Consider the following 16,408-nt stretch of genomic DNA (forward strand, 5'->3'; position numbering starts at 1 on the left):
GCTGCATTCGCCAATCCTAATTGGGAACCCACTGCTTCTGCAGCACCCGTACTTCCCCCCATTCACATCCCCAACCAAATGCAGTCGGCTGCATGAGAGGCATTTTCTTTATGTCCTCCCGAGTACCCCTACCCAACGAACCCCCCCAAAAAAGATGTCGTGTCTGCAGCAAGCGCGGATATAGGTGTGACACCCGCTATTATTGTCCCTCCTGTCCTGACAATCCCGGTCTTTGCATTGGTGAATGTTTTGAACGCTACCATTCACTAATTGAGTATTAGCGTAGGGTACAGCATTGCACAGACTAGGCACACTTTCACAGGGTCTCCCAAGATGCCATCGCATTTTGAGAGACCCGAACGTGGAACCGGTTACAGTTATAAAAGTTAGTTACAAAAAAAGCATTAAAAAAAAAAAAAAAAATATATAATATATATATATATATATATAAAATATAAATATATATATATATATATATATATATATATATATATATATATATATATATATATATATATATATATATATAAAAAAATAGTTGTCGTTTTATTGTTCTCTCTCTCTCTCTCTATTCTCTCTCTATTGTTCTGCTCTTTTTTACTGTATTCTATTCTGCAATGTTTTATTGTTATTATGTTTTATCATGTTTGTTTTTCAGGTATGCAATTTTTTATACTTTACCGTTTACTGTGCTTTATTGTTAACCATTTTTTTGTCTTCAGGTACGCCATTCACGACTTTGAGTGGTTATACCAGAATGATGCCTGCAGGTTTAGGTATCATCTTGGTATCATTCTTTTAAGCCAGCGGTCGGCTTTCATGTAAAAGCAATCCTAGCGGCTAATTAGCCTCTAGACTGCTTTTACAAGCCGTGGGAGGGAATGCCCCCCCCCCCCCGTCTTCCGTGTTTTTCTGGGGCTCTCCTGTCTCAACAGGGAACCTGAGAATGCATCCGGTGATTCAGCCAGCTGACCATAGAGCTGATCAGAGACCAGAGTGGCTCCAAACATCTCTATGGCCTAAGAAACCGGAAGCTACGAGCATTTTATGACTTAGATTTTGCTGGATGTAAATAGCGCCATTGGGAAATTGGGGAAGCATTTTATCACACCGATCTTGGTGTGGTCAGATGCTTTGAGGGCAGAGGAGAGATCTAGGGTCTAATAGACCCCAATTTTTTCAAAAAAAGAGTACCTGTCACTACCTATTGCTATCATAGGGGATATTTACATTCCCCGAGATAACAATAAAAATTATAAAAAAAAAAAATGAAAGGAACAGTTTAAAAATAAGATAAAAAAGCAAAAAAAATAATAAAGAAAAAAAAAAAAATAAAAAGCACCCCTGTCGCCCCCTGCTCTCGCGCTAAGGCGAACGCAAGCGGCGGTCTGTCGTCAAACGTAAACAGCAATTGCACCATGCATGTGAGGTATCACTGCGAAGGTCAGATCGAGGGCAGCAATTTTTACAGTAGACCTCCTCTGTAAATCTAAAGTGGTAACCTGTAACGGCTTTTAAAAATGTATTTATTTTGTTGCCACTGTACGTTTGTGCGCAATTGTAAAGCATGTCATGTTTGGTATCCATGTACTCGGCCTAAGATCATCTTTTTTATTTCATCAAAAATTTGGGCAATATAGTGTGTTTTAGTGCATTAAAATTTAAAAAAGTGTGTTTTTTCCCCAAAAAATGTGTTTGAAAAATCGCTGCGCAAATACTGTGTGAAAAAAAAAAAATGAAACACCCACCATTTTAATCTGTAGGGCATTTGCTTTAAAAAAATATATGTTTGGGGGTTCAAAGTAATTTTTTTGCAAAAAAAAAATTACTTTTTCATGTAAACAAAAAGTGTCAGAAAGGGCTTTGTCTTCAAGTGGTTAGAAGAGTGGGTGATGTGTGACGTAAGCTTCTAAATGTTGTGCATAAAATGCCAGGACAGTTCAAAACCCCCACAAATGACCCCATTTTGGAAAGTAGACACCCCAAGCTATTTGCTGAGAGGCATGTCGAGTCCATGGAATATTTTATATTGCGACACAAGTTGCGGGAAAGAGACAAATTTTTTTTTTTTTTTTTTTGCACAAAGTTGTCACTAAATGATATATTGCTCAAACATGCCATGGGAATATGTGAAATTACACCCCAAAATACATTCTGCTGCTTCTCCTGAGTATGGGGATACCACATGTGTGAGACTTTTTGGGAGCCTAGCCGCGTACGGGACCCCGAAAACCAAGCACCGCCTTCAGGCTTTCTAAGGGCGTGAATTTTTTATTTCACTCTTCACTGCCTATCACAGTGGCACAAAACCCCCCCAAATGACCCCATTTTGGAAAGTAGACACCCCAAGCTATTTGCTGAGAGGTATAGTGAGTATTTTGCAGACCTCACTTTTTGTCACAAAGTTTTGAAAATTGAAAAATGAAAAATTTTCAAAAACAAATGAGCTGCAAAATACTCACCATGCCTCTCAGCAAATAGCTTGGGGTGTCTACTTTCCAAAATGGGGTCATTTGGGGGGGTTTTGTGCCACCTGGGCATTCCATGGCCTCCGAAACTGTGATAGGCAGTGAAGAGTGAAATCAAAAATTTACACCCTTAGAAATCCTGAAGGCGGTGATTGGTTTTCGGGGCCCCGTACGCGGCTAGGCTCCCAAAAAGTCCCACACATATGTGGTATCCCCATACTCAGGAGAAGCAGCTGAATGTATTTTGGGGTGCAATTCCACATAGGCCCATGGCCTGTGTGAGCAATATATCATTTAGTGACAACTTTTTGTAAATATTTTTTTTTTTTTTTTTTTTGTCATTATTCAATCACTTGGGACAAAAAAAATAAATATTCAATGGGTTCAACATGCCTCTCAGCAATTTCCTTGGGGTGTCTACTTTCCAAAATGGGGTCATTTGGGGGGGGTTTGTACTGCCCTGCCATTTTAGCACCTCAAGAAATGACATAGGCAGTCATAAACTAAAAGCTGTGTAAATTCCAGAAAATGTACCCTAGTTTGTAGACGCTATAACTTTTGCGCAAACCAATAAATATACGCTTATTGAAATTTTTTTACCAAAGACATGTGGCCGAATACATTTTGGCCTAAATGTATGACTAAAATTGAGTTTATTGGATTTTTTTTAATAACAAAAAGTAGAAAATATCATTTTTTTTCAAAATTTTCGGTCTTTTTCCTTTTATAGCGCAAAAAATAAAAACCGCAGAGGTGATCAAAACCATCAAAAGAAAGCTCTATTTGTGGGAAGAAAAGGACGCAAATTTCGTTTGGGTACAGCATTGCATGACCGCGCAATTAGCAGTTAAAGCGACGCAGTGCCAAATTGGAAAAAAGACCTCTGGTCCTTAGGCAGCATAATGGTCCGGGGCTCAAGTGGTTAATGCATGTGCTTCAAAGTGGAAACGCTTATAAATTCAGTAGCGTTAGGACTGCAAGCATACACAGGGTGCCATGAAGAGGCCTTGCAGCTTATGCATGTGTTTGCAAATGTGTGTCAACTAAACCCCTGTTATTAACGCAGACTGTTGGACAGGTTAATTTGGTCATTTGGCAGACTGGTTGGTGAGTTGAGCTATGGAATGTTCCGTTTGTCTTTCATGTGATAGCCCTTCCATGTGCTCCTTGCTGTGAAGGCCAGTTATAGGTGGGGGCAGGGGCCATTTGTTTGTTATAGAACTAGGCGGGCATCAACATAAATTATGTCTCTTCGCAGACAATATCCTCATCTTTTTAACTCATTCTCATGTGTCCACCCAAATATACTAGACCTATTAGATACATTGGCCCATATCTCCAGACTCTATGTCAACCCCACAAAATCGAATGTGCTGAATGTTTCCTTAACACAATCTGAGCTTCAACAAGCCCAAACCTCTACCATTTAATTGGGTATCTCACCAAATCCCGTACTTAGGAGTGCAACTCACGACCTCACTACCAGACCTGTTCGCAGCAAATTATTTACCATTACTGAAACAAACCACTGGCTTAATGAAACAGTAGTCTTCTCTTTTCTTGTCATGGCTAGGGAGAATTAATGCCATAAAGATGTCGATATTACCAAAATTCTTATATTTATCTAGAGAACTTCCCATTCCAATACCGTCATATTTCTTAAGACTCACGCAACGCAGAGTTATGTCATTTATATGGAGCACCACAAAACCTCACCTACCTAAATCAATGCTGTTAATAAAATAAGCGGTGGGTTAGGTTTACCGAACTTTTCTTCCAACTACTATGTGGCACAATTATCACAGCTACTGTGGAAATTCCCCTATGGATTGCTGTTGAATCAATTGACAGTGACACCATTGCTGTGGCTCAAACCCAAAGATAGAGCCCATCTCTCTAATCCCATAACCAAGCATTCCCTGGCTACCTGGGACACATTCAGGAGTTCTTGCAACCTCCAATCCCCACATAACCCCCTCCTTTCCTTCTTCAGGAATCCCGCCTTCTACCCTGCTTGGAAATTTCCAATGTCATTCGCAGCCTGGTCTTCTACGGTATTGGTTCAATTGCACAAACTAGTCTCTATCAACACTATTCATACATTTCCTACATTATTAACTACTCTATTAAATGCCCTTTTTCAAAAGGGATTCACTGTATCCTCTTTGATGTAATCCGAGATACAAGTCATTCACTGCATGATGAAATTCTGCATCCCTTTTTAAAAGGGCATTTAATAGAGTAGTTAAATTGAACAAAAGGGACCTTATTCATTCTAGAAAACCCCCAAAGATCAATCGGTTAGTATCATTACCCAATTTTCCAAACAACACACTCAGAGGAGAGGTATTCTCACCAAATTTCGGCCTCTATTGACAGCAGTTAGTACAATTAAGAAATATATAAAACCTTAGCCTGTGATTAGATACCGACGGGCTCCCTCTATGAGGGACCGTTTGGTAACCAGACATCATATGCGTAGAAATTTAGACACTACTACCTCAACTGGCACATTCCCTTTCAGGCGATGTGATGTCTGCTCTTTCATTTCCAACTCTAAAGATATTATTCTTCCTAATGGCCAAACTCATATAGTTAAAGATAGGGTTAAGTGCAAAACTGTGGGAGTTGTCTACCTGGTTACCTGCCAGTGCGGATGTTTTTACGTCGGTAAAATGAAACGCTCATAATTTAAGCGTATCAAAGATCACATCACACCATTATATAAACAGCTAACGACTACTGCCCTAAATAGACATATTGGATGCCAACATGATTTTGATTCCAGTCTTGTTCGTTTTGCCGCACTTGAGCATGTACCTTTACATGCTCGAGGTGGTGGAATCGACGTTACCTTACTACAGTTAGAAACCAAGTAGATACACAGTTTAGATGCTACTAAATATCTGGGCTTAAATGAGTGTTAGTTTTAAATCCCTTTTATAGTTGTGGTTTAGCCCACTTTATGTATTGTTTTTTATTTTCAGATCTAACATACACACTGGTATACCCAAAACCTATCTTCTGAATGTGCCTCCACTTGGGTTGATTGTGGTTAGTGTACTTGGCCCCAGGCCGGGACTACATTCTACTGGCCTTTCACCTCCCCTCCCTTATTCCATACCCGATTATTCATTGCCCCTATGATCCCAGTACCACCTCAGGATCAACAGAGTATGTTCGGGTCATATATCCTTCATAATATTGTCTTTAATTCTTTTTATGATTCTTTATATCTTCAATTTTTTACCCAATTATATTTAAATGTAAGGTATCTAATTTCATGAATTCAATTGTTCATACTTTTTATATTATTTTTAGTGATGCTCAACCTTATAATTTTTTTGATTATATGTATTAATGTTATTGACATTTGTATACATGCTGCGTGTACTGATTGGAGGATTTGGTATGGGGAGGATGGGTCAAGTTTGCAGGGTCTCTTGTCCAACTGTTCTCCTCTGGTCCCTTCTCCTCCATTACCATTTTCCCCTTCTCCATCTTTCTCCATTTGCTCTGTGCCCCCTCTGGTTGTGGAGCGAGTGGAAATTTTCCCTAGGGACAGCAATCCGATCACAGCCGGTGGCTGTATGGACACCCAAGGGCAGACTGTCATTCGACATTCGGCCCGCCTATTGGCCACCCTTCACCCCCTATCATCGGCCTCTTTTTACACCCTCCCACATAGGTATGGACGGTGTCTCCCTGTCCTTCCCATTGGAGGACCCCTTTTTATGTCCCGCCTCCGTCTGTTCATGCTGCACGGCTTGGGCCATGTGACACGATTGACGTCACGCCAGGCATTCTGGGCATTGTAGGCTGCCGGGGGTTGGTAATGCGCAGGTGCGGTGGCCGTACTCCGTCCGCTCCCGGTCTGATGTCACACGCCGACTGGGTGGGGGGGCTTAAAAGGTTGATCCTGCCAGGCTCCTTTCGCTGTCTTCAAGGGGCGTTGGTACTCTGAACTTTCCTACAGTAGGTAATGCCAAGAATGGGGGGTCTCTTGTTTTCACTGAGCCATATCACTCTATTACTGAGCAGCTTCTAACCTTACTGCCATTTTCCTTTTTTATCACTCCTTTGCCTTAGGCTTTTTACGTTGTGATATTCTGGGTTTGCTTGGCGTTGAATCCAGGCACCGTTCTCAATCAATACCCTTTGTTCATTTGAACAACATTTTGAAATCTAAAACTGCACCACACTTTTATAAATGGTAAGCTAATAGTCACCATATAGTGATACTCTGCATGTTAAATAGTGTCACAGGTATAGAAATATAAAATAAGTAAACTCAATCTACTTTATTTTATTTCATTGTTATTTAGTTTTTCGATTCCAAAACTCCAGTCTAAATGCCTTTCTATGACTGATTATACTACTCTGGTCATTTCAGCGCCCCTTCTTTTAAACATTATCCATATGTGTTTTTGGTATGTATTGAGGCTATGTAGACCTATTTATGCAATAGACATGGGCTCTATGTGAGCTATTTGTCTCTAATATTTATTTTTTTTGTACCTTTTATTGGTCTCCCTTTTGTCCTCTGAAGCCACACTGCAGCAGAGCTGGCTTGCCATCCTTGGGACCTATTTCCCTGCTGACCCTGCCCTGTGGGGGCAACAGGGTAGGTTGGGTGATTGCTTTGGGGTAGTGGGGTGTTTATTCCCACTATATGGTTTTTTGGGGAGGGGGATGTGACAACTAGTACCCTTTCGCCCAACTATTCAGTATTGCGCACCATGTTTAATAGTATATTTTTTGTATATTATATTTACTTGATGTGGCGTATTCTAAAAAATAATGTTTTTTCTTTCTGTAGAGCTATAATTATTCTGGTCGCGTCTTGTTGCCCTGAGGAAGCCAATGTCTTGGCGAAACACGTAGGGAAGACCTGACCCGCCACTTTAATAAGCCAATATCATCTCGGCCAACAGTATATCCTATATGCTCCTTTCAATATTCATGTGAATGTGTATTTGGAATATATGTTTTTAAATATAATTGTAATAAAATTTGCTACTTTAATGATTATCTTCACTGATTAGTTTTGGCACCGCAATAATCCCCTTCCCTCTGTCCCTTTCTCTAAACTAACCGTTGGGATGAGGTGCCTTATCTAATAAGGACATACCAACCACTATCTATTTTCGACCAATTACTGTTGTTTGAAGAATTCCCAGATAAATGTGTACCTAAAAGCAGGGTGACACTGTAGGTACAACTATAGTAGTATCTCAACGTCCCACTATTAAATTGATACAATTATTGTTGTTGCCTTACTGATTTTCTCACCTCATTATCAATTGTACGCATTTCCTTGTCGCGAGTCATGCTACCACCACAAGAGACTCTTCCTTCTTTGTCTTCTTTCCTTTTCAATTTACTTACCCCTGTTCACCATTTTAAGCTGACCTACTGGCCTGCATCGTCTTAACACTTAGTCCTTTTTCTTTTCTACTTCCTTTTCTTCATTTTCTCTATTTTTCATTATATGACCCACAAATGGGATTCTCATATTCCTCAACTAAATACATACAACGAAGAGATTAAAACGCATCACCTTTACTGATAGTTTGATCCTTACTGCTTTTCTCTTTGACCTACTGCAATCGAGTATTGTAATATGAGTACCACATCCACTTCATACCCCATATTAGGGATGAGCTTCTGCCATGTTCGACTCGAACATCGCCTGTTCAATTGTTCGAATTGCGAACGTTATGGGCCGTTCGCGCCAAATTCGAGTGGCGCGTCATGGCCCATAATTCACTGCGGTATCGCTGTGCATTGCTGGCTGATGATTGGCCAAGCATGCACTATAATCCGCATGCTTGGCCAATCACAGCGCGGTCTGTACAGAGAGCCGTAATCGGCCAAAGCCAGGGTGGCTTTGGCCAATTATGGCTCAGGGGGTTTAGTACACGCCCCACACTATATAAGGCCGCCTACGTGGCGGCCTTCTGTAGTGCGTTGCGGCGGTGGAGAGAGATAGAGACAGTATCATTTGGATTTAAAGTTAGAGTAGGCAGGTGAGTCAGTCAGTTAACTTACAGTGTATTGTGTATACATATGCATATATATATATACACACATATGCATATATATATATATATATATATACATATGCATATATATATATATATATATATATATATATATATATATATATATATATATATATATATATATATATATATACACACACACATATATATATATATATATATATATATATATATATATATATATATATATATATATACACACACACACACACACACACACACATATACATATATACACACACACACATATATATATATCTCAAGCGTATCTCGCGTGGCCAAAACATCACCCGCTTGGGCACCACATGCTTGACCAGACATATGTCGACCTGCCATGCAGTTCATTGGCAAGTGTATCTAAAAGACCCACACCAAAGAACAAAGCGGACCTCTGCTTGCTCCCCATCAGCTGGGATCTCCAACCCCACTATACCTTCAGTGCTCTCTGAAACCTGCACTGAGAGGAATGAAGGTGTAGAATTAGGTGCGTCACAGCCAAGTACTTGCGGGCAATCTGCTATTGGTACACCGATGTCAGATTGTACCAGGCAAGTTTCCCTGCCCCAGCTGCTGCACCGCCGAAAGAAGTTTGCTCACAGCCATCCACATGCCCAGCGGTTGAATGCTAGCTTGGCTAAATTGCTAGCATGTCAACTGCTACCTTTTCAGTTGGTAAACTCTGCCCCCTTCCGTGAGTTTGTGGAATGTGCGGTTCCTCAGTGGCAGGTTCCCAAACGCCACTTTCTCACGGAAGGCGATTCCGGCTCTCTACCAGCATGTGGAAGGCAGTGTCTTGGCCTCACTGGACAGGGCAGTCAGCGGTAAGGTGCATATCATCACTGACTCATGGTCCAGCAGACATGGACAGGTACGTTACCCATCTTTCAACGCGCACTGGGTGACTCATTGGGCAGCTGGGAAGGATGCAGGACAGGGTGCAGTAGTGTTGGAGGTTGTTCCGCCACCACGCCTCCAAAATTCTAATAGTGGTGATTCTGCCATACCTCTCTCCTCCACCCCCTCCTCTTCTTCCTCCATGGCCTTTTCCTGTGCTGATTTGTCCTCAGAACCAGCGGTGCTCCGTAGGCGTTGAAGGGGCTACGCAAGCACACAGGCAAAAAGATGCCATGTGGTGCTTGAGTTGGTGTGCTTGGGGGACAGGAGCTACACTGGGGCAGAAATTCTGTCAGCTCTGCAGGGGCGGGTTCAGAGGTGGTTGACGCCACACCAGCTTAAGCCAGGAATGGTGGTTTGCGACAACGGCACCAACCTCCTCTCCGCCCTCTGACAGGGACAACTGACCCATGTGCCCTGTTTGGCTCACGTCCTTAACTTGGTGGTGCAGCGGTTCTTGGGCAGGTACCTGGGCTTGCAGGATGTCCTGAGGTAGGCCAGGAAAGTCTGTGTGCATTTCCGCCGGTCATATAATGCCAGTGCTCGGATGGCCGACCTCCAAAAAGGAATTTAACCTGCCCAAGAACCGCCTAATCTGTGACATGCCCACCAGGTGGAACTCAACGTTGGCCATGCTGCAGCGGCTGAACACGCCGCAGAGGGCCATCAATAAGTAACTATGCGACTATGGCACCAGGACAGGGTCAGGGGAGCTTGTTTTTTTTCCCCACCCCAGTGGGCTATGATCAGGGATGCATGCACTGTCCTGTCACCATTTGAGGAGGCCACAAGAATGGTGAGCAGTGACAGTGCATGCATCAGTGACACTGTCCCTCTTGTCCACCTGTTGGAGCACATGCTGCGTGGAATAATGGACAGGGCACTTGAGGCAGAACAGAGGGAGGAAAAGGAGGACTTCCTTTACCTCTCAAGGGCAATCAGTATAATCAAACACAGCTGGACTCAAATGAAGGTGGAGAACCATCTCAAGGATGATCAGAAGAAATCGACAGCACCTGAGTTAAATATATGAGTGTCACAGCAAAGGGTCTGAATACTTAGGACCATGTGATATTTCAGTTTTTCTTTTTTAATAAATCTGCAAAAATGTCAACAATTCTGTGTTTTTCTGTCAATATGGGGTTCCTGTGTGTCCGCCGATCAAGCAGGATGAGGATTGAGGGGGAGGAGGAGGATTGTGTCAGCATGGAGGTGAATTCTGGCACTCAGCATCAGCAGCATTCTTCAAGGGATCATTTACAGTCCAAAGAAACCCATGGACTTGTACGTGGCTGGGAGGAGGTGGCTGCGGATCATGTCGTCCTTCGTGACCCAGAGGACTTTGGACCGAATGCCTCAGCAAATCTACGCTGCATGGCCTCCCTGATCCAGGGTATCAAGGGGAGGGATCATTACTGGCTGGCAACCCTCCTTGATCCACGTTACAAGGGTAAGGTGGCGGACCTTATCTTGCTGTCGCAGAGGGAGCAGAGGATGAAACATCTTCGGGAGGCCTTGCAGAAAGGTTTATGCAACGCGTTTCCAGAGCCTGGGAAGTTACAATTTCCTGGTCCTCCAGGAAAACGTGTTGCTGAGGCTTCGGTCAGTCACAGAAGGAGCGGTGGAGATAGTGGCCGTCTGACCGATGCGTTCAGACAATTTTTTAGTCTGCAGCCCCAAGGTATGATCGGTTCCAGCAACCATCGCCAGTGTCTGATTCACATGGTGCAGGAATACCTAGGGGCAAGATCAAACTTGGACACCTCGGAACGCACATTCAATCCTGCTGCAGGCTTTGTAACCGATCATAGGGTGCGCCTGTCCACCGAATCGGTCGATCGGCTGACCTTCATAAAAATGAATCAGTCTTGGATCACCAGCTACCAAGCACCTGATGCTGATGTAACTGAATCATTTTTTTTTTTTAAATGTGAGATCCCTTCAAGACTGCCTATGCTGATGCTGAGTGACTATCCTGTTATGCTGAGTGACAATCCTCTTCCTCCTCAATTTTCATGCTGATAGCTTGTAAGAACATTTTTGGTTCTGGGCACTGCCACCAGTGGCTAAGGCCCAATTTTTCTGCCCCTGTTTAACAGGGGCATGTAATTACAATTTTTGATGCAATACTTTACAGCAGGGCTCATTCCTGCGCTCCAACTATAGTATCTGTGAGGGGTTGCAGTGTTGTGGCAGCAGTGGCTAAGGCTCAATTTTTCTGCCCCTGTTCAACAGGGACATGTAATTACAATTCTTGATCTACTATTTCACAGCAGGGCCCATTCCTGCGCCCACCAAGAGTAACTGTGAGGGCTTACAGTGTTGTGGCAACACCAACACCTAAGGCCCCAATTTCTGCAGAGTATATAGGGCAGGCCCCTACTTTCAAACATCCAACTTACAAATGACTCCTACTTGCAAACGGAAGGAGGAGACAACAGGAAGTGAGATGAAATCTACCCCTAGGAAGGGAAATTCTCTCCTGTAAGAGTTAATATGGGAAAAACATGTCTCCTCTCCACTGATGCTTTATCACCAATCCTTGTTTCACTAAAAACCCCAAAATTTTCAAAAAACATTTGTCATTGGGACAGAAAGTGAGGTGAAATCTTCTGAAGAGGTGCACAGACAGCAAAACAAATGTTACAGGGGTGATAACCCTTCCCTATGGTTTTCCAAAAAGCTTAAAAATAGATTGTTTGGCTGGAGCTACACTTTAAAAATGTACCAGTTCAAAATTACAAACAGATTCTACTTAACAAACCTACAGTCCCTGTCTTGTTTGCACCGCCTGTATACTGCTGTTCAGAGTATATAAGGCGGGGGCCCCACGCCTTTCCTTTTTTTAATTTGGGTGCGGGGTTCCCCTTAATATCTATACAAGACCCAAAGGGCCTGGTAATGGACTGGGGGGGTACCCATGCCGTTTGTCTCACTGATTTTCATCCATATTGCTGGGACCCGACATTACATTAAAGCCGCAAGCAGTTTTGAATGACTTTTTATTCCTTTAAAAATGTCATTTTGTGCAGGGACTGTTCTAAGCACGGGAAACACGCGCCACATTACAGGCATACTATAGACACCCCCCAGGTACGATATTTAAAAGGAATGTTTCACTTTTTTTTTCACTTTAAGCATCATTAAAATCACTGCTCCTAAAAAAAACGGCCGTTTTTAAAACTTTTTTTTTGCATGTCCCCTGGGGCAGGACTTGGGTCCCCAAACACTTTTTAGGACAATAACTTGCATATTAGCCTTTAAAATGAGCTCTTTTGATTTTGAACGGTCGAGTCCCATAGACTTTAACGGGGTTCTAAAGTTCGCGCAAACTTTTGGTCCGTTCGCAGGTTCTGGTGTGAAGCGAACCGAGGGGTGTTCGGCTCATCCCTACCCCATATACAGTGGGGACGGAAAGTATTCAGACCCCCTTAAATTTTTCACTCTTTGTGATATTGCAGCCATTTGCTAAAATCATTTAAAAGTTCATTTTTTTTCCTCATTAATGTACACACAGCACCCCAAATTGACAGAAAAACACAGAATTGTTGACATTTTTGCAGATTTATTAAAAAACAAAAAAAAAAACAAAAAAAAAACCTGAGATATCACATGGTCCTAAGTATTCAGACCCTTTGCTGTGACACTCATATTTAACTCAGGTACTGTCCATTTCTTCTGATCATCCTTGAGATGGTTCTACACCTTCATTTGAGTTCAGCTGTGTTTGATTATACTGATTGGACTTGATTAGGAAAGCCACACACCTGTCTATATAAGACCTTACAGCTCACAGTGCATGTCAGAGCAAATGAGAATCATGAGGTCAAAAGGAACTGCCTGAAGAGCTCAGAGACAGAATTGTGGCAAGGCACAGATCTGGCAAAGGCTACAAAAAAATGTCTGCTGCACTTAAGGTTCATAAGAGCACAGTGGCCTCCATAATCCTTAAATGGAAGACGTTTAGGACGACCAGAACCCTTTCTAGAGCTGGTCGTCCGGCCAAACTGAGCTATCGGGGGAGAAGAGCCTTGGTGAGAGATGTAAAGAAAAACCCAAAGATCACTGTGGCTGAGCTCCAGAGATGCAGTTGGGAGAAAGTTGTAGAAAGTCAACCATCAGTGCAGCCCTCCACCAGTCGGGGCTTTATGGCAGAGTGGCCAGACAAAAGCCTCTCCTCACTGCAAGACACATGAAAGCCTACATGAAGTTTGCTAAAAAACACCTGAAGGACTCCAAAATGGTGAGAAATAAGATTCTCTGGTCTGATGAGACCAAGATAGAACTTTTTGACCTTAATTCTAAGCGGTATGTGTGGAGAAAACCAGGTACTGCTTATCACCTGCCCAATACAGTCCCAACAGTGAAGCATGGTGGTGTCAGCATTATGCTGTGGAGGCGTTTTTCAGCTGCAGGGACAGGACAACTAGTTGCAACTGAGGAAAGGATGAATGCGGCCAAGTACAGGGATATCCAGGACAAAAACCTTCTCCAGAGTGCTCAGGACCTCAGACTGGGCCGAAGGTTTACCTTCCAACAAAACGATCACCCTAAGCACACAGCTAAAATAACGAAGGAGTGGCTTCACAACAACTCCGTGACTGTTCTTGAATGGCCCAGCCAGAGCCCTGACTTAAACCCAATTGAGCATCTCTGGAGAGACCTAAAAATGGCTGTCCACCAACGTTTACCATCCAACCTGACAGAACTGGAGAGGATCTGCATGGAGGAATGGCAGAGGATCTCCAAATCCAGGTGTGAAAAACTTGTTACATTTTTCCCAAAAAGACTCATGGCTGTATTAGATCAAAAGGGTGCTTCTACTAAATACTGAGCAAAGGGTCTGAATACTTAGGACCATGTGATATTTTAGTTTTTACTTTTTTAATAAATCTGCAAAAATGTCAACAATTGTGTGTTTTTCTGTCAATATGGGGTGCTGTGTGTATGAGGAAAAAAATGAACTTAAATGATTTTAGCAAATGGCTGCAATATAACAGAGTGAAAAATTTAAGGGGGTCGGAATACTTTCCGTCCACACTGTAACTTACCTCTTGTATTAAATGAGTACACTTCATCACCTTATAAATGTGCCCCCACCCAATCACAGTTTGAGCCCATTGGGGTGGATGGGTGGTCTGGAGGCACGATTCACTGTGTTCAGCAAACGAATAGGGGCTCTCACTATTGTTCTTTCAATCGCTTTGTTACACAGATTGCTACTTGACCTTATTCTTGTTTTTTTACTCATAGATATGTAAGAGATAGTCTGATTCTATAGTCATTGTATGTATGCCATGTATACATCTATACACTTCTCTGTTTTTCTTATGTAAACCTAAATAAAAATATTGAACAAGAATTTAAGCAGCACCAAGAAGGGCAAACTCTCTATCTCTTGCCTCTGAAGCCCAGCCCTGTCCAGGCAGCCTCCCCACCTAAGCTTACGGCATCATTAGGGACTGTCTACCTGTTATTTACCACAAGCCGAGAAGTGGGGGCCAACACTGTGGTAAGCAACACTGTTTGTACTGGCAGAGCTTCTGGGTTGAGCTAAATGCTGCTCATCTGTGCCACCTTTCTGTGCACACCCTGGCCATCAACATCTCCTATTCCAAAAATATGAGCAACACCAGTATGATGTAAGCAGCAACATGTTGCACTGCCACTTGTACAGGTATCCCCTGACTCTCTTTACTCATAACTGATGGAAAGTGATAACTATGACCATCTCATTTCATAGTTGGTCTTTAATAAAACATGACCAAAAGGTAACCTCAAAATGCAAAGTCTCCGCTCAAGCACCTGTAAATCCACCTGGTGTTTCCTGCAACGGGTGCTGGCTAGGCAGGGGTTAGTCTAACTCCTCACTTTCTGCGCATATGCATATAAAAAAGTCCCAAACACTGCACACCTAGCAAAGCCATTAGTAAACAGGTGAAAGCAGCCTCAGCCAGCTTCAACATAAGTCAAGACCCCAAGAATTGCTTTGGATGAAGTTGCTTTCACCAGTTTACTAATGACTTTGCTAGGTGTGCAGTGTTTGAGACCTTTCTCTATGTGAGACCAAAAGGCAAGATGTGGAAAACCCTAGTGTGCTTAGAATTCAAAGTGCAATGCATCCAACTTGCTAGGACACTCTGAGGGAAAAAGACAAATTACAACAGTACCACTCCTACTGCAACTCTGTAAACAGGAATTTAAAAAGAAGAGATGCTGTTGAGCTCCATGGATGAGGGCCCAGAACTGCCCCAGCCCCACACAATTATCCTCAGTACTGTTTATCTCCTGAAAACAAACATGCTGTGGATGTTGCTCAAGAAATTTAATGCCAACCCAGCTCTAATCAAGTGACTTAACTAGACTTATAAAGTCACAAGGATGGAGACATCTTTAGAGAAAGACAATTTTTACATATCTGTACATCCTATTTCCAGGTGGAAATGAATAGGATATCTCAAGGTTATAAATACGTGACTTTTTCATGAAGAACAAGGTGTGAAATTATGTTATTAACAGCAAAGTGACAAAATAATATAAAATAAATATGATATAAAATAAAATAACAGCATAATGACAAAATGAACAGGCCTTATGCAACGTTAATGCAAGAAAATTAAGTCCCAGCCCACATTAATGCATTAGATAAAAGTCTCCTTTTCCTGCTGGTCCTGAATTATTGAAGAAGGTCATTAAATGATTAAACAAAAATGGATACCCATGTACGAAAAGGAAAGATTAAGTCATCAAAATCTGATTTAAAGTTAAAAATAGACTGTAAATTCTGGCTAGAAAATAAACTGAACCAATGTGTTTTGTTTACTTAGTTCAGTAAAAAGGTTGAGGATGCGTCTACCAGAGACCAAAAATTTAGAAACTGCATATTTTCAGCACAAAGGTCCCATAAGGATGCCGGAGAGAATCTTTATAACACATGATTAGCATGTAGTATTAAGGCTTAAATTACATCTTGTAGCTACA

This window comes from Aquarana catesbeiana, linkage group LG03 (assembly GCF_042186555.1).
Source record: "Aquarana catesbeiana isolate 2022-GZ linkage group LG03, ASM4218655v1, whole genome shotgun sequence".
NCBI lineage: Eukaryota > Metazoa > Chordata > Amphibia > Anura > Ranidae > Aquarana > Aquarana catesbeiana.